The sequence below is a fragment of the Terrapene carolina genome, unplaced genomic scaffold, assembly GCF_002925995.2.
Source record: "Terrapene carolina triunguis isolate 2854851 unplaced genomic scaffold, T_m_triunguis-2.0 Scaffold95, whole genome shotgun sequence".
In the NCBI taxonomy this organism is placed as follows: domain Eukaryota; kingdom Metazoa; phylum Chordata; order Testudines; family Emydidae; genus Terrapene; species Terrapene triunguis.
Window position 1 is genome coordinate 23,957,144 of NW_020664446.1, and position 19,937 is coordinate 23,977,080.

The window sequence follows — 19,937 nt, forward strand, 5'->3', positions numbered from 1 at the left end:
TGTATCTTGGAGAGCTGAAGGATAAGGTTCTAGTTGTGTGTGTGTGTGTGTGTGTGTGTGTGTGTGTGTGTGAGAGAGAGAGAGAGAGAGAGATTTGTTACACCAGGAGGAGGGACCCAGACATACATGACCCTAGTTCTAAGTCAGTGTTTCCTACACTTGGGACGCCACTAGTGCAGGGAAAGCCCCTAGTGGGCCGGGCCGGTTAGTTTACCTGCCCCATCCGCAGGTCTGGCCGATCGCGGCTCCCACTGGCCGCAGTTCACTGCTCCAGGCCAATGGGAGCTGCTGGAAGCGGCACGGGCCGAGGGACATACTGGCTGCCGCTTCCAGGAGCTCCCATTGGCCTGGAGCAGCGAACCGTGGCCAGTGGGAGCCGCGATCGGCCAGACCTGCGGATGGGGCAGGTAAACAAACCGGCCCGGCCCACCCGGGGCTTTCCCTACACAAGTGGCTTCCCAAGTTTGGGAAACACTGTTCTAAGTGAATCTCTACAGACTTTAGGGTCTGCAGTCCCCATCTCATGATGGAAAAAAGATGAGGTAATTCCCTGCATAGGAATAACCTGTCTACGTGAACTTGGGTGCCTTGAAAATTTCTTATGATAATTTTTGCATTCATTAAAATTTTATCAAAATTGGGCATAACATATTTTTGTACAGTTTGTTGGCATACAGTATAGGGTTATTTTGAGGCATTGTTTTTCAGCACTTTTAAAAATGTAGAGCTAGGTTGGTTGACATGCAATAATTCCCACAAAATGGGGAAAAAAGCTGGAGAATTGAACTTGAAGCCCCCTAACTGTAATGTCATCTGCTACCACTAAGTGGGTTTCTGTGCTTGAGTATCTTCTAGAAGTCTTCTTGCAGTGGGGTTGCTGATGGCCATAGTTTTTTATTATTATTATTATTATTATATTCCAAAAGTAGCATCAGGAAAACTGTAAAAGAAGATCTAACTGGCTTATTAGCCAACACAGTTTATGCCTTTTGGTCCTTGTGCCATACCTTTGATTTAAAGACCAGCTCCTCATTACTGATTGGGCAATTGCATCGATAAAGAGACTAGCCTTTGGCAGTGCCTCTACTGTTGACTGTCCCTTGGAAGACGATTTGGTGTAATCTGTGCTCATACATTGGGTTGTTGGCTGCTTAAATTCCACTTGGTATTCATCTATGGTTGGGAATTGCTATTGGCCTAGATTTTTTTTGTTGGTTTATTTTTTAAATAAAATAAGTTGCTAATTAAGGAAGAGAGACAAAACTAGCTGCTTAATTTACCAACAAAGCAAAGACAATCAGTGATCTGTAGCAGTTGTTACTATTGTGTACTCATGAGCAACTATGAGTCAGATGGTATTTTAAAGGATTTTATACTATTTTACTGGACAATAATTAAATCACCAGCTAAATTTGCATTTGGAAAGTAACTTGCTGCTCATTGTAATTTTTACATTATTAATTTTTAACTTAAGGTTTTACCCATTGAGCAAAAAACAAATCAAGCCCCGCTCTTATCTATGTTACCAAAGCACATCACTTAAGGTAAGACATGCATTTCCCAGGGTGAACCCAGTATTCAATATTTGGCTCACGGCAGCGCCTGTATTTGTTACAAATTCCTCAAATTCTACAGGTGCTCCCATTTTGTTATATTCCCAGGATTTATTGTTTAGATGTTTTGTCATTAACATTAATTGCACATTCAGTATTAATATTAATTACTATGCCTTGTTTATTTACTTTCCCTTTTTGTACTCCATTCCAACACACACAGTGGCCCAAAGCACAGTGCTTCTTTGGCATTCACTGAGGCAGAAGGAACAAACTGGATTAGGAACCCCATGAGTAAGTGATATGGCACTTAAAATACAGAACTTCCATTTAGGAAACTTTTGCCCTGTAAGTACTGAACATTTGGTCACACCACTTTCACTATGATTATGTTCAGTGAGTGTGCATGCTATGCTCCTTCTGTGTATCCCCAAATTTCAACCCAATAAAGCTGGTAGGGCACTCATTGAAGCATTACAGTTATTAGAAAGCAAAACTATTCAGCAAAGAACTGGTGATGAGATTAATTAGGAAATTCTGCTGAGAATTCTTGCCCAGGAAATATTGCCATATCAACCATTCAGTCCTTGGGAATGTAAATGAGAGTTGACCTGGCTTTAATAAACTATGGGAAAGCACTGCATTGTGTTGTGTCCAATGTACCAATAAAACAGATATTTTTAAACGTAACTGCAGGTTGTGGATAGGTCTAGATGATGGTCGGGAACAGCTCCCCCTTTCCCTGCTCTCTCTGTCCCCAACCATCTCTCTCAAATCCTTCCCAACCTCCCTTCCCTAGCCAGGAATATAGGGGACATTTCTGCTTCCTTTGTGCTACATGAGCAATGCGGAGAGAGCACAATAGGCAATGAACCACCTATCCCTTAGTATTGAGGTTACAAAATGAATTCAAAGCAGGAATAACTGGGTGGCTAAATCCATGATAAATTGTGATGGATTAAGTACCATCAAAAGTGAATGAGGGGGTTTCTTACCTGCGGGCATGGCTCCATGTTATTAAGTGTTTTCTCAATGACATTCATAATGCTCTTTACACTTAATGGCAGTTATCTTACCCACACAGAGACCCTACATGTTAGTGGCAGGCCTAAAATTCTAAAGTTACTCTCCTGTACCTGATGGACTTACTTTTTTCCACACAATGTATAAAATTACTTTGCAGTTAAGATCTGGGTACAGCAAAACCTGTCTTGTATGAGCTAAAGGTAAAAGTTTAGTAGAGGTGTCCTTTAACTGCAGTTCAAACAACATTATACTGGACACATTATGAATATTTTAAAGTGGTCTCTTAAAAAGGTGAATTGCCCATTAGAGTAACAGACTGTAACATGGTTTTTAGTTATTAATAAGTCAAATTATAGCTGTTAAAATTTCCTTTTATATAAAACAAGAGATATTGGGATTACAAAAATATACTAAGGTTTAAAAATGTAAGAAAATAAAGACATATCGAAGATTAAAATCCATATTTAAATCTATACAATATGCACAATATATTGTGTAAGCATTGTACATGGTAAAATCTGAAAGGCCCTTAAACAAAGCTGGAAGCAGGTGCATGGTAATGTACTGTTTTATCATGCTTTTTTCCGGGTTTTTTAACATGCCACGACCCCTCCTTAGTGTTGCTCATACTCTAAAAGCACATTACTCAAATCCAGTTTCTAGCTGAGTAGAGCTTCTGACTTTTTGTTTTACCAAGTAATTCATTAATGACTCCTCTACATGCCTTGGGTGGTTCATATCCATTATCCTCATTAACAGTTTAGCCTAAGGATGTCTTTCAATATAAATAAACTTCCAAAATGCTTAGATAGCATAGTTGTGTTTCTTTTTATAGTAAACTGCAATTCTCTAAATGTATTTGACTCTTTTGCTGCTCAATGTGATAATGAATTGTAGAACACAGTACATTAGATATAGAATTTGCTGTTTGTTTTTTTAACATAGTCTTTTACCAGTGCAACATCTCCCCCACAGACATGAGTTCATAGAACACATGTTCAAGTAATTTTCCCTATATAGCTTTTAACTAGTCAGGTAGACTTTTAAATTATATTTGCTGGTTTAAAAGTAGTTTTGAATTGCACCTAAGATTTGTTAGGCAATTCTTTAAAGCTTTTAGCATCTATTCACAATAGAACTGGAGGGAATTTTCTTTTTCATGTAAGCTCTTTGGAGTGTTAGACACAACTTAAGATCAGGGATAGGCTCGGGATCCACACCTGAGCTTTGTAGTTTCCTGCAAAATTGAAATGGGAAAAATAAAATGTTGCTTAATTAAAAGTTGCGCAGGACAGTTCTTCCTGTTAAACAGAGGGGCTTAATTCAGAAATATTACCTTTCTGGGACTGAATTACTAGCTCCGTTACTCAGATTACAGTTAAGGACAAAATTGTAAGATTTTCTTACAGTGGACTAATTAATAAGGTTACTAAAACCCCCAGAAGAGAACTTCAGCTAAACGAGTGGTGCTTCATAGGGTCATACTATTGCATCATTTAATGTGACAATATTATTTTCTTGCTGCATATGCATGTGAGAGGAGACACAAGAGGCAAAGCAAGTCAACATCATGCCTTAATGGTGATAAATATACATGTGATGCCGTCCCACCAGTGTATTGTAATACTGAAAACATCATAATATAGTTTATCATTGTTATTTTTCCTCAAGTCACCAGCCTATGCCAGATTGAAAGAACTCCTATGTTAATTATGTCTTATAACGTCATTCTTAACACTAGTGCTTATTATCTTTATAATATTTTAATGTTCTCTCATAAATTAACTTAATTTGGAATCATTGTTATTGATGGAAATAAGTCTACTACATCTGTGAATCTATTCCATGATATTTAGCAAACTATACGTTTTCCCTGTTAATAAATCACTATTCAATTCTCTCAATGAAATTAATTCCACATACTGTAACTGCTAATGTTAGTTCACCAAATATCATTTTACTATTGCACACTCTCATTATGTTGCTTTCATTTACAATAAACTATCATCATCTTCTAGGAAGCTAACTTACATAAGATTTCCATAATCTGTTTTCAGGATCTATTGAATCTAACTATTTCTAATTCCTCTGTAACATCCCTCACCTTGGCAAACAGTGTTTAGCCCCAAAGAACAATCTTGCAGGTATATTAGCATTAATATTGCTACTATTATGCACAAAAAAAGGTTGAAGGGAACCGCTCTTTTGAATCAGTACTGTAGGCACCATACCAAAAAATCTCATAGTTTCCCATTAAATGTTTTAAATCATTTACATCTTTCTGCTGCTAGTTTGCTGTTCATAGTGTTTAGCCTGGCTCCAACAATACAGGAAAGTTCAATTTTCATTTTATTGAAAAGAACAAAATATTGTAAGTTTTTTGCTCATTACGGTCTGCTTTTTCTGGGACTGGTAGTTTCCCAATCACATACATCACAGATGTCCTGTCAGGGCTCATATACACTGAGTGAAGTATTTGCATCCCCTTGCCTGCTGATGGAGTGAGCATGTTTGTCTACAAAGTGCTTTTCACTGAACTAATACATGATTCATGTGGACTCCTTTGAACAGGACACTGATCTGTCTGGACACAGTTGCTGTAGGCTTAATACTTAGGCCTGGTCTACACTACGCATTTAGGTCGACTTTAGCCACGTTAAATAGAATTTAGCCTGGACACGTTCACACGACGAAGCCCTTTCTTTCGACTTAAAGGGCCCTTTAAACCGGTTTCTTTACTCCACCTCCGACGAGGGGATTAGCGATAAAATCGGCCTTAGGGGGTCGGATTTGGGTTAGTGTGGACGGAATTCGACGTTATTGGCCTCCGGGAGCTATCCCACAGTGCTTCATTGTGACCGCTCTGGACAGCACTCTCAACTCTGATGCACTGGCCAGGTAGACAGGAAAAGCCCCGCGAACGTTTGAATTTCATTTCCTGTTTGCGGAGTGTGGAGAGCACAGGACCACGCAGAGCTCATCAGCACAGGTAACCGTGATGGAGTCCCAGGATCGCAAAAGAGCTCCATCATGGACAGAACGGGAGGTACGGGATCTGCTTGCCATATGTGGAGATGAATCAGTGCTGTCTGAACTCCGAAGCAGTAAACGAAATGGCAAAATATTAGAAAAGGTCTCCAAGGCCATGAAGGACAGAGGCCATAACAGGGACGCACAGCAGTGCCGCGTGAAAATTAAGGAGCTAAGGCAAGCCTACCACAAAACCAGAGAAGCAAACGGAAGGTCCGGGGCTGAGCCGCAAACATGCCGCTTCTACGCAGAGCTGCATGCCATTCTAGGGGGTGCAGCCACCACTACCCCAACCGTGTGCTATGAGTCCCTCACTGGAGAAACACACAGGGAAGAGGGTTCGGTGTACGAGGAAGATGAGGATGAAGATAATGTAAATAGCTCACAGCAGCAAGGAAGCGGAGAAACCGGTTTCCCCAACAGCCAGGATATGTTTATTACCCTGGACCTGGAACCAGTAACCCCCGAACTCACCCAAGACCCTGTGGGCACACAGGGTACCTCTGGTGAGTGTACCTTTGTAAATATTACACATGGTTCAAAAGCAAGCGTGTTTAATGATTAATGATTAATTTGCCCTGGCAATCGCGGCCAGTACAGCTACTGGAAAAGTCTGTTAACGTGTATGGGGATGGATCGGAAATCCTCCAGGGACATCTCCAGAAAGCTCTCCTTCATGTACTCCCAAAGCCTTTGCAAAAGGTTTCTGGGGAGGGCTGCCTTATCCCGTCCGCCACGGTAGGACACTTTACCACGCCAGGCCAGTACACGTAGTCTGGAATCATTGCATAACAAAGCATGGCAGCGTATGGTCCCGGTGTTTGCTGGCATGCAGACAACATCCATTCCTTATCGCTCTTTGTTATCCTCAGGAGAGTGATATCATTCACGGTCACCTGGTTGAAATGGGGCAATTTTATTAAGGGGACATTCAGAGGTGCCCCTTCCTGCTCTGCTGAACAGAAATATTCCCCGCTGTTAGCCACGCGGTGGGGGGGAGGGGTGAAGTGATCATCCCAGAGAATTGGGTGTGTGGGGGAGGGGAATTTGTTGGGTTTGTGCTGCACGTTAACCCTGAAACCGCAGCCCCTCCTTTTACATTGCAAACCCATTTTAAATGGCCAACCCAACGGGTGCTTGGTATGGTTAATGAGAGCAGTACTGTTTGAAACCATCCCCGCATGTTAACAAGGTTAAAAAAGCCAAAAGACTGTGTCTTACCATGGCTGCCTGCAAGCTGAAATCTGTGGCCTGGCACTGCGTGAGTGATCTCTCACACCAAACTGGGAGGCCCTCAATATAAGAGGAAAAATGCGACCTTGTAACGAAAGCACATGTGCTGTGTGATGTGAACAGCAAAATGTAACGTGAAAGAGTGTACCCATTGTTCTCTAAAATGTATCTTTTTTAACCACCTCTCCCTTCTCCACCAGCTGCAAATCTTACTCCTTCACAGAGGCTAGTGAAGATTCGAAACCGGAAGCGAAGGACGCGTGATGAAATGTTTACAGAACTACAGACTGCCTCCCACGCTGACAGAGCACAGCAGAATGCGTGGAGGCAGTCAATTACTGATTATAGAAAAGCCCAATATGAGCGAGAGGAGAGGTGGCGTGCAGAATCGCGGGCTGAAGAGCAGAGGTGGCGTGCTGAATCGCGGGCTGAAGATGAGAGGTGGCGTCAGCTTGCACACAGAAGGCAAGAGTCGATGCTCCGGCTGCTGGAGCATCAAACTGATATGCTACAGCGTATGGTTGAGCTGCAGGAAAGGCAGCAGGAGCAGAGACCGCCGCTACAGCCCCTGTGTAACCAACAGCCCTCCTCCCCAAGTCCCATTGCCTCCTCACCCAGACGCCCAAGAACACGGTGGGGGGGCCTCTGGCCACCCAGTCACTCCACCCTAGATGATTTCCCCAAGCAATAAGTGTTAAAGTTTTAAAGTTTTAAACTGCAGTGTGTCCTTTTCCTTCCCTCCTCCCCCACCCATCCCGGGCTACCTTTGCAATTATCCCCCTAGTTGTGTGATGAATTAATAAAGAATGCATGACTGTGAAGTAACAATGACTTTATTGCCTCTGCAAGTGGAGCTTGAAGGGGGGAGGGTAGTGGAGGGTGGGGTGGCTGGTTTACAGGGAAGTACGGTTAACCGGGTGGGGGGGGGGGCGGAGATTTCATCAAGGAGAAACAAACAGAAGTTTTACACCGTAGCCTGGCCCGTCACAAAACTAGTTTTCAAAGCTTCTCTGATGCGCACCGCGCCATACTGTGCTCCTCTAACCGCCCTGGTGTCTGGCTGCGCGTAATCAGCGGCCAGGCGATTTGCCTCTACCTCCCACCCCGCCATAAATGTCTCCCCCTTACTCTCACAGATATTGTGGAGCACACAGCAAGCAGCAATAACAATGGGGATATTCTTTTCGCTAAGGTCTGAGCGAGTCAGTAAGCTGCGCCAGCGCGCTTTTAAACGCCCAAATGCACATTCCACCACCATTCGGCACTTGCTCAGCCTGTAGTTGAACAGGTCCTGACTCCTGTCCAGGCTGCCTGTGTACGGCTTCATGAGCCACGGCGTTAAGGGGTAGGCTGGGTCCCCAAGGATCACGATAGGCATTTCAACATCCCCAACGGTTATTTTCTGGTCCGGGAAGAAAGTCCCTTCCTCCAGCTTTCGAAGCAGAACAGAGTGCCTGAAGACGCGAGCATCATGTACCCTTCCCGGCCAGCCCACGTTGATGTCGGTGAAACGTCCCTTGTGATCCACCAGGGCTTGCAGCAGCATTGAAAAGTACCCCTTGCGGTTTATGTACTCGGTGGCTTGGTGCTCCGGTGCCAAGATAGGGATATGGGTTCCGTCTATCGCCCCACCACAGTTTGGGAATCCCATTGCAGCAAAGCCATCCACTATGGCCTGCACGTTTCCCAGAGTCACTACCCTTGATATCACCAGGTCTCTCATTGCCCTGGCAACTTGGATCACAGCAGCCCCCACAGTAGATTTGCCCACTCCAAATTGATTCCCGACTGACCGGTAGCTGTCTGGCGTTGCAAGCTTCCACAGGGCTATCGCCACTCGCTTCTCAACTGTGAGGGCTGCTCTCATCCTGGTATTCTGGCGCTTCAGGGCAGGGGAAAGCAAGTCACAAAGTTCCATGAAAGTGCCCTTATGCATGCGAAAGTTTCGCAGCCACTGGGAATCGTCCCACACCTGCAGCACGATGCGGTCCCACCAGTCTGTGCTTGTTTCCCGGGCCCAGAATCGGCGTTCCACGGCATGAACCTGCCCCATTAACAACATGATTTCAACATTGCTGGGGCCTGTGCCTTGTGAGAGGTCTAGGTCCATGTCCATTTCCTCATCACTCTCGTCGCCGCGCTGCAATCGCCTCCTCCTCAGCTGGTCCTGGTTTTGCCTTGGCATGTCCTGGCTCTGCATATACTCCAGGACAATGCGCGTGGTGTTCATAGTGCTCATAATTGCCGCAGTGATCTGAGCGGGCTCCATGATCCCAGTGCTAGCTATGGCGTCTGGTCTGAAAAAAGGCGCGAAACTAGTATCTGACGGACCAGGGGAAGGAGGGAGGGAGGGGAAGGAGGGGCGAGTGACGACACGGCGTACAGGTACAGGGAATTAAAATCAAGAAAGGTGGCTGTGCATCAGGGAGAAACACAAACAACTGTCACACAGAATGGCCCCCCCCCCAGAGATTGAACTCCAAAGCCTGGGTTTAGCAGGCCGTTGATTTGACGGAGGGAGGAGGGAAGGAAATGAATACAGAACAAATCTATTTTTTACATCTTAAGACGACGGTGCAGCATGACTGATAGCCCTCGGCATTTTCTGGGTGCTTGGCAGCAAATTCTGGGTGCTTGGCAGTTAGCCTTCAGGCCTATTGCACCATCTGATACCCACTGCAGTATGACAACGATGGATACCAATCGTAATATACTATCTACTGCCAAAAGGCAAGGGGTTGCTGCTGTGTAGCAATGTAGCCCCACGTCTGCCAGCCCCATGTCTGCCAGCACCCAGATCGCCCTCGGCCTCTTCTGGGTGCTTAGCAGAAATTACTGGGCGCTTGGCAGAAAATAGCGTACTACGACTCAGCTAACGTGCGATGAGCCAACAGGGCGCATGGCAGAAAATGGCATACTACAACTGATAACCATCATTGTCTGCCCAGGTGCCCATGATCGACAGCCACTGCTGTATGACGAGGACGGTTACTAATCGTAATAAACCATCTACTGCCAAAAGGCAAGGGGGCTGGTGCAATGCAGCCCCACGGCTGCCAGCCCCACGGCTGCCGGCACCCAGATCGCCAATGAAGGCTACCAGTCATGCTGCACCATCTACCGCCAAAAGGCAGTTAGCAGCTGCTGCTGCTGCTGTGTAGCAATGCAGTCCCACGTCTGCCGGCACCCAGATGACATGTGGTGACGGTGAGCTGAGCTGAGCGGGCTCCATGCTTGCCGTGGTATGTTGTCTGCACAGGTAACCCAGGTAAAAAGGCGCGAATCTATTGTCTGCCGTTGCTGTGACGGAGGGGGAGGGGCCTGACGACATGTACCCAGAACCCCCCGCGGCACTGTTTTGCATCATCCGGGCATTGGGATCTCAACCCAGAATTCCAATGGGCGGCGGAGACTGCGGGAACTGTGGGATAGCTACCCATAGTGCAATGCGCCGGAAGTCGACGCTAGCCTCGGTACTGTGGACGTGGTCCGCCGACGTTATGCACTTAGAGCATTTTATGTGGGGACACACACAATCGGCTGTATACAACCAATTTCTATAAAACCGGCTTCTATTAATTCGATCTAATGTCGTAGTGTAGACATACCCTTAGAAGTGTTACTGTAGGTGAAACAGGTACAGTGCAACCACAGGTGGCATGTCAACTGATGGTTGGGGGAGGCTTGCCCCCTGCCTTGCTGTTTTCACCCGAGGCCCCACTCCTTCCGTTCCCCTCCCACCGCTGAAACCCAGAGCCCCCCACCATGGCTGCTGGCTCCACCCCAGGCTAGCGGCTCCAAGCCTCCCCCCCCAGCCCCAGAACACCAGATGGGCGACATGGCCCCAGCCCTGGAGCACCAGGAGGGCAGGCCTCCCCACCCCAGCACCAGGCCCAGCCTGAGCCTGGGCCACACCAAAGGGCAAGAGCAGGAGGGGAACTGGGGCGGAGCATGGCCAGGGCCACACCTGGCTGTTTGGGGAGGCTCAGCTTCCTCCAGCCTATGATACCCACCACCCATGAGTGCAACTAATACAAGAAATACTGAGATGGACAAAGTACACACAGCCTAATTCGTTTGCTTAGTATTGAGCAACTGAACTGCATGTTAGACTTGCCTCATAGAGCAAGAACCTTTCCTGTCTTTAAGGAGTATTCAGTACTATCGCTTCTCTGTGTGCAATAATAAATGGAACTAGACAGAACTAGTTTCAATTCATTCATGTTAGATCAGGAAATGATTATTCATTTATTTTATTATTCATATATGGATGCAATCAAAAAATCTTTATTGTGAAAAAAGCTGATCCAAAGCACATTGAAGTCAAAGGAAAGATTCTCATTGAATTGAATAGGCTTTAAATTGAGTTCCTAGTCCTTCGAGTAACCAATTTAGCAATTTTGACAAATTAAAATCAGGTATACAATGGCTGGGAACTTCAGAGGAACCTAAGGGAGTTAGGCACTCAACTGCATTTCAGTAGAAGTAGGACACTTAGTTTCCTTAGCCTTCTTTGGAAATCCCAGCCCAAATGGTTAAACATGAGGCTACATCCTGCAGCCCTTAATCAGGCAAAAGTACCACTGAAGTCCACCAGAGTATTGTTTCAATAAAGACTGCAGGCTTTGACCGACAGAATTCCCACAAGTTGGCAAAAATGCATATAAGTTAAACTATGTGCCACACACACATAATTTAAAGAAAAATCCTTCCGCTAATAAAAATAACATAGATGGTCCTATTTCTAATGCTTCCTCATTCAAGTCTCCCTAATATTGGGAATAGGGGCTTCATTTTGGGCCATAGCTAGAATGAAATCCATTTAAATATATTTATCTTTTCTTGTGCTCCAACCTGTATCTTACCACAGCATGTGAAAAGCTGGTGCCTAATGACAGCCCTGCACAGTGAGTGCAGAATGGTATCATTCAGTACTCAAATATTAAATTGATTCTAAAACTACACTTTCACAGTGTCTATTTTTCTCTTCTAAAACTCATATTTCTCTTTATCTTGAAGGCATTTCCTCAAAACAAAGCTGATTATTTCTTGTTTTTTGTTCTTATTGACTATCTTTTTGTTCTTATTGACTATCTTACAGTCATAAGAAAGCAGAAAATGGATACTTAAAGACTTATAGCAGATGAATAAATAATATTTTTGTTTACTCTTCCAAATTCCAAGTATCAAAGACAATGAAATTGTGCTTCATTCTCCAGACTTGCAGTTGGCAGCAATACAAAGGCCATGCAAGGAGCCTGAAGATTACATTGTTAGACCTCCTGGGCTTTTGTTTTGTTGAAAGGGACAAGCAACTTTATACAATTTAACCACCTCCAGCCTGGATCCCAAATCTTTTATGTAGAGTAGTGTAACTATGCTAAACTATGGCAGTAAAAACCCTACCAATATTTTAGTGAAATAAAAAATCCACACTTTAAGATCTTATAGCTGCTGTTCATTGCTGAAAACTTATATTTTGGAGCCCCAATATAATAAAAATAGCATTGTGCAATACAGTAGATTTACTTTAATAATAATCTTGTATTATATGAGGTGCTAACTTACCAAATTATATAACTTTGTTAATTAAAAAGAAAATCACGTTCCACAGTTAAATTATTCTTTAGCCTTAGTGTGCCATCACAAAATCATTTAAATAAGAAGTACAAAATGAAAAAAAGGTGGCAAATACTGTACTTCATGTTATTTAATGTTTGAAAGGACAAGTGTGGATCTCTTATGTATTTCTCCAAAAGAAGCATGGACAAAAACAAATGTAGTGCTATGAAATCAAAATGGTTTTAAAGTTCTAAACCACCCACACCCACCCCCTTCCTTTTTTCCCCTTCTTTTTACATGGCTGTTCTACAGAGCTGGCCAAGTAGTTTGAAAAAATGTTGGTCAAATAAATGTTTTTCTAAATGGCAATTCTTAAATAATGAGTATTCCCCTCCATGACCTTTTCATGTATAAGATGTCAGATCATTGTGGAGGGGCAACCAAACCAGATTTGACTAGCTGTTTTCCTATGAGTACCTGGTACAGTGTTAGCCAAGGAGAGGTAAGGAAGTGGAAGTAGTCATGCTTTTTGCATTTGACTTCATGTGTAGGACACCTTCCATCCCCAAAATGGAATCATTAGAGTATATCCATTTGGTTGCTGAGTCCTGGAATGAGTTTGATTTTTGGAATCCTAGCCTACAGACATATATTACTTCCCATGAGTCTGTATAAGCTAACAGTAGTGTGGTGGGACTGGCATCAGTGCTTTATTATCCGTGTGTCTAAGATATTTTTCAGGCATCCATTACTATAGTATTTGAGTAGCCATAGTATCCAGTGTGACATCAATATTTATTCCAAAGTTAATTCTGATTTGTTTAGGACCTCATCGCATCTGTGAGATTATCCTACGTGATTTAAAATTTGAGAGGGGCATGATCTGGCCTTTATAATTGGAATAGGACTGGAGATTAAGTTTTGAAAATGGCATGATTGGTCATATCACTTTTGCATTTTGATTTTGGGGTCTATCCCATCTGCTCTTTGGGTGTTCTGTGAATGTGGGATCCTTAAGGTTTCACAGAGACACTGTTCCTTGATAGCACAGGTCAGAGACCACCACTAACATAGCTCATATATCAAGATGGTCAAGGGTACATGAATGAACCTTTCAAAGAGGGCACTGAGCGCCTAGTCTCTTTTTCTTCCTCTTTCTAGTGCCCAACGTTGTGTTGAACTCTTTCTTCTGCAGGTGCAGTTCTTCCTAACCCAATCAATGCTACTCCGTGTGCTGGCCAGAAGACGTGCTAGATAGCATATAAAAGACATTTTGTTCCACATGATGTTGAAATCTTGCCTTCATAGCCTGCCAAAACTATACATAAGAGGTTGCTTTCAGGACTCCAAGATGGATCCCCTTTGTCACATTCTGATACTGAGTTGCTTGGGGCTGTCTGGTTATGCTAACTTATAAGCATAAGGAATTGCTTGCCAATTTTTTATTTCTTCATCTTCGTGCTGTTACATCTCTTTAACACTGTGTACTTTTTTCAGATGTGAGTGAAACTCAATTAGTGCATGTTAACGTTACGATAAATCCTATAGAGATGAGGAAGTAATTCACAATGTACTCTTGCAATTACATGAATTCCTTGGAAGGAAATAATTATTTAAATTTTGATGATCTTAGTCTTGCATCTGCTTTACAGTTAGCTAAAATGTTTTTCAAGGGAAAAAAAGGACAGAATTTTTGTTTTTGATTTTGTTTTGTTTTGTTTTCCTTGATCATGAGGGGGGAAATTAATTACATAGTCATGAACAAATAGGGACATTTCATAAAAATGCTTAAAAGGGAATGGTAGGTCAAATTCTCCTCCCATTTACACCAGTACAATTCCAGACCAAGCCTATTTAAATCATTTTAGTTATTCTGGCTTAACACCAGTGCATGAGAGCAGAATCTGTCCTACTGTTCTTGGCAGTATTACTTTTTTTTTTTTTTTGGCAGATATGGCCACTAATGTTTTCAGTGGATTTTGAGCTTTATATTTAATGTTATTACTTTTATTTTAATATTTTAAGTAGCTAGTGTAAATTGAGTCCCCTAACAAAAAAAAGAAAAAACCCTTTACCCACCAATGTTCATTTGTATTTCAAATGACCCATTACATTTTCACTAACAATCATTAGAGCTGTGTGATCTTATTGAAGGTTGGTCTTGGATTGAAATTGTAAAAACTGCCAGGTCTAGATTTGGTTCCAGTGCTGAAAGTAGCACAAGAAAAGGTTTTTTTTCATTATAGTACATGACCAATTTATCTGAATACAGTCATGCCACAGTGAAGAACTATGCTGCAGTATTGTTTTGAGTCTTCCAGTGGAAAATGTAGATACAGCTTGGATCCAGCCTGATGAGGTTTGCCATCATTCAGATTTAGTCACAGCTGTTTACTGAACTTTAGATTCTAGTCAAAGCAACACGAAAAGATGTTAGCCCTCAAACTAGAAAGCCAAAACCATGGAATGGAACTCAGGCGTGAAAAGAACCCTTGACAACAGGATTTATGTTCAACTTATAACCCTGCTGTTATGAAGAGCCAAATCCTGGCCTTGTCAGGCATGGCTATAAGGAGAATGTTAGCCAGTTGACTCCACCTAGGCCAGTTCTGCACCTATTAAAAATAACCTGGTGCAAAAGAGAGGTCCTGATCCCACTGTGCTATCAAGACATAAAGCTGCTTGAGAGAAGTGGGGAAAGGAAATGGGTAACTCCTATTATTCAAACCTCACCCACCCTTAAGGGAGTTTCTGGGCTTCAGATCCTGTGCTTTCTTGATCCCTTTGCCACTGACTATAGCTATCATTTGTGGGCTGAAGTCTTGAGTACACTATCGCTCTTCTATAGGCTTTTCCATTCAGGCCCACTCTATACCCAATGCTTTCTTCCTTGCTACCCACAGCTCATCCTATTAACTACATACTCAGTTATCCTACCTTTGACAAATCTTTTCTGTTCTACCAATGTTTGCCCTTTGCTTTCTCCTCATACTTCCAACAAGACTAAGCCACCCATTCACACCCTATATTTTACTGGTGAAATGCTCAGTAATTTGTTGCGCAAGATGACTGAGAGCATGGGAATGAGATTTACTTCCCCCAATTTATATCTTTATCTTACATTTCTCCATATTGAACTGCATGCTCCACTTATCTACTCATCTGCCAGTTCAAGTAATTTTAAATCGTATCACTTTTCTCTTTTGTATTTTCTCCTCCCGTGCCGTCTCCCATTTTTGTATCATTGGCAGATTCAATCCTTTCACTTTACTCTACTTCTGTCCGGTCATTAATATTTAAAGTGAATAATGTTGTCCTAACATTGATCTTGTTGCACTCCAGCAGCCACCAAGAACAAACAATATAAGGTTATGGCATTGATTTCATGGATTTCAGTTTTTCCCAATCATGTTCTTGTTAAGCACCTTGTAAAATACATCATGTCACATGCTCATCTCTTTTGTTTCATGGCAAAATGAATACAGTGCAGGCAACAGGCTTCACACTGGGACAGTCTGTCCTCCCAAGTGCCAAGGAGTTAACAACCTTTAATTCAGAGTTGTATACTCCAGGGGAACCTAAGGGCAGTCCAGAGCATTCAGTACAGTATTTCACATTACCATAATTTGTGAGCAGCTGGATAACCTGGCTCCTGCAAACCGGTATCACAGTCTAATAAAAATCTAATAAAATGTTCAAAGTCATTCTCATGTCCTCTGGGGAGTATTATGTAATACTTGCCACTGTTGCAGGAACCTCGGTCCATCCATCTAATCTGCTGTGAAAGCAAGGTGCAAGCACGGTGCACCAGGCCTAAATGGCATTTCATGTCTCAATTGTGGAGCACTTTTTTTTGATAAACTCAGGACTTTTTTGTTGGCATATAAATCATTTGTAATAATTTTCAAAGTGGTCATACTGCAGTTGGCTGAAAATGAATATAAAGAGATGATGCAGTTTATGTTGTATAAACAAATCTATAACTGGATTTATCTATTTCTCTTAATTATTTTATATCTTAACGTACTCTGTCACAATTTGCCAGATAATCTTTGACTTGGAAGGCTATGTTGAAAAAAAAGTCTAAACCAAATTTTGCAGCACTCTAACCTGTACAATTTGGGGGAGTGTCAACTTTTGCATAAAAAAAAAAAAATAGCAATATAAGGTCTTCCAGTGCTGGAGGTTACATCACATTCTGTGACTAACTCTTAAAAGTATTTCTTAGAAAATCTCTTAGAGTACCTGTTGGTTAAACGATACTTGCAATCAGATCCACGCAGGTTAACAAGATCTCTGCATAGGCCTTAGGCCATAGGTCTGGGCCTTAGTCTGAGTCTAATTCTCCTCTCATTTAAACAGGTATGAATCAGGAGTCATTTAGTTTGTCACTAAAGTTGCACTGGTATATAATTAAAGTAAGCAAGAAGACAACTGGGCAACCTGTCTTCTATTTGTCTGTGGAGTGTAATGCACTCCTGTGTAATGTATAAATAATAAAAATAAGAAAATCTGGGGTACAGAATGGGGAAATCATCCCCTATTGTGGAAAAAAAATCAGATAGAACTTGCAGAGCTAATTAGCCAGGCTAGTGTTTCCTCAACCTTCAGAATACAGAGCAAAATGTTTTAAGAACCATTTTAGTCGGATGGATGTAAACTATTTAAGAGATTTTATTGAGATTTACGCTTGTGCAAATTTTAAAGACACGATAGAAATTATATAAAGATTTTCAGTGAGGTTGCATATAGTATTACTAGTAAATGTAAAATTCAGTTCATATTGGAAATAGAGGTGAGGCAGATTTTGTATGTCAGGAAGAGTAAATAACATTTATTGCTGCTTTAAAAAATTTTTTAGCCTGTGCTCAGGTAATAAGTGTACAGTCTAATACAATGATCCAGGAAGGTACTTAAGAATATTGCACTTTACATTTATCTTTTCCATTAAAAACACCCCCAAACCTTGCCATAGTAAAAGAGATGCATTAACAGAACATCACTTCCTTCTTTTTTTTTTTGTATATTCAGATTATTTCCTTGAAATTGCTTATCCAATCCTATAAGCCTTTAAGGGTAGCTGAACCATTAGCCCATTGTTAATTCTGGGATATTGCACAGGAATTTGTTATGGGGCATCAATATATTGCTTTTTCTTAGTGGTTAATGTATTCTTTGCCATCGAGAAAAAGACTCAGACTCAAATCCTTACATTTTTTGAAGATCTGGGCCTAAATTCTTTATCACTGTATATTTCAGCATTGTTGTTGGAAAATTGGATCAACAGGGTGGACCTATTCTAATGCTACTGCTGTTCTTGGGAGTAAAGGGATGAGCTTCATAAAGTTTTTGTTCCTGTGATTGGTAAATACCGCTTATTTTTTTTGTTCCTTGTTGCAATACATAGTAAACCATACTTCATACTCCAATTTATGATGCTCTTTGCCAACCTTATTTCCTACAACCAACCATCACACAGTTAAACTTTTTTTCAGTTTGCCATAAAATTTTCCTCATCAGACTCAAAGTTTTACCCATCACTAGTCACCACCTGGTGAAACATTATGCAAAGGAATGGGGAAGCGGTGGCAGGGGGAATGGAAGAGACAAGGTGGAGCTCTATTCTGTAGTCCTGCTTAGTCATAATTTTATATTAAATATGATGGGGGTACAAAGGCTGAAAGATAAAGATGATCACTGAATCTGTAGGTGTCCAGATTCATCCTGATTTAGGGCTGGGAGATTGCTAACAAAAGGCCCAGTGGACATTTGTTTGATTAAAAATCACAGAAAACCCTCTCTTACTAGTCGTATACTGATGTACTTGCATTGATTTCAGTGAAGTTACTCCTGTTTCATAACCATGAGAGAGACTCAGTCCCATTATGCAAAAATTATACATATGTAACTTGACAGATTCCACTGAGCCATAAAAATAAGTTGAGGACTGAGCAGAGAGAGGTTGAGGTGATCCAAAAAGTGAACTGTGGGTAATTATGTAAGGAAACAGAGGGGGTGTTTTACCAGTACTGCTGAGATGCTGGATAATTCAGACACACTGGTGTTTGTGTGGATTGGACTCAGGTCTGGACATGACTGAGACAGAAGGAGTGAGCATTCTTCATCTATGCTGCTTGTTATAGTAGCAAAAGCTAGGCCAGGTATGGAATAGGGCCAAGGTGATTTGAGATGACAAAGGCATGGATTATAGCAGCAATGTCTGCCTCTGAAAGAAAAATTGTCTCACCTTTCCAGATGCAGCTGGGAAAGTGCCTTCTTGGCTACAGTGGTAAACCTCATTCACAAATATTGACTGCATTCCCTTATTCATTGGTGCAGACATAGCCCTCATAGCTTCTTCTATTTTGTTCCTCCAAATCACCAACATACCATCAACATGCATATGGTTCCATTACTCTCTAATACCTATTATGTGTTATAGTGATTAAAACAATTTAAAATTAAATGTCATTGAAAAACACAGTTTATATGTGAGTTACTGCACATTAGACAACGTTCAAGTCTGTCCGTTCTACTATGGTCAGGTATTCTAAAATAAACAAACAGGAAACATGTACACATGAAGACTTTTTTTTTTTAAATGACATACAGCAGTCAGTCTGCTGCAGGAGTTACAGTACCAATACTGAACATACTTTGACCCTAGTGTTTCACAGCCATGGATAATTGTGTCAAAAATTATGCTAACTGAATTAATGCAATGACAAAGTGGTTATACATACTGTATATAATCACAAAACATCTGTTAGAATAGCACATGAAATCTGGAGACACTTTACCCATGTTGTGAAGACCAGAAAAATTATTAGCTAGATGCAGAAGGAAAAAAGCTTGCCAAAATTTTCCAAACCAAGCAGGAGGTTCCAACTTGTTTGAACTACACTTGATATATTTGTAGGGGCTTTTGCAACAACAGAAAGCTGGACATGCCTAAAATGTGTTGGCAAACTCAAGATATGAAGAGCAGATGTCCTAACCTCCACCCACTTAATTATGGCTGCCAGTTTAGTTAATATCTTCCACCTCATTGAACTGCCCAGTTGGGAAGTCAGCAACGACAGTGCAACAGCAGAACAAAGCTTATGGTGCCAGTTATCTGGTGTTTGTACCTCCTGTTAGAAAACAATGAGAAGGGACCATTTGTAACCAAAGAAAATCCATAAATACAAGAAATTCTTACACTATTACAGTACTACTGACAGATACCTTAAATTCCATCCTCATCCTGAACATTACCATGGCTTGAATCCAAAGGCAGCAGCTGTACAAGATGAGCCAGCGAGGTTCCTCACTTTGGTTATGAAGTCCACTAAGTTTGTTTTGACTTAGTCATTCTTCATTTATCTTACTGCTGCTTTGCAAAATTCTGCTCATTCACTCACAAGGAGCAAGTATTTTTTAAACGTTTTTTAGAGATAAGTTAAAATATTCCATTGTTTAATTACTATCATGGGATGAGTGGGAAGATTCTGTGCCTAAGCTGGTTAATTTTGCAAGATTCTATTACACTAT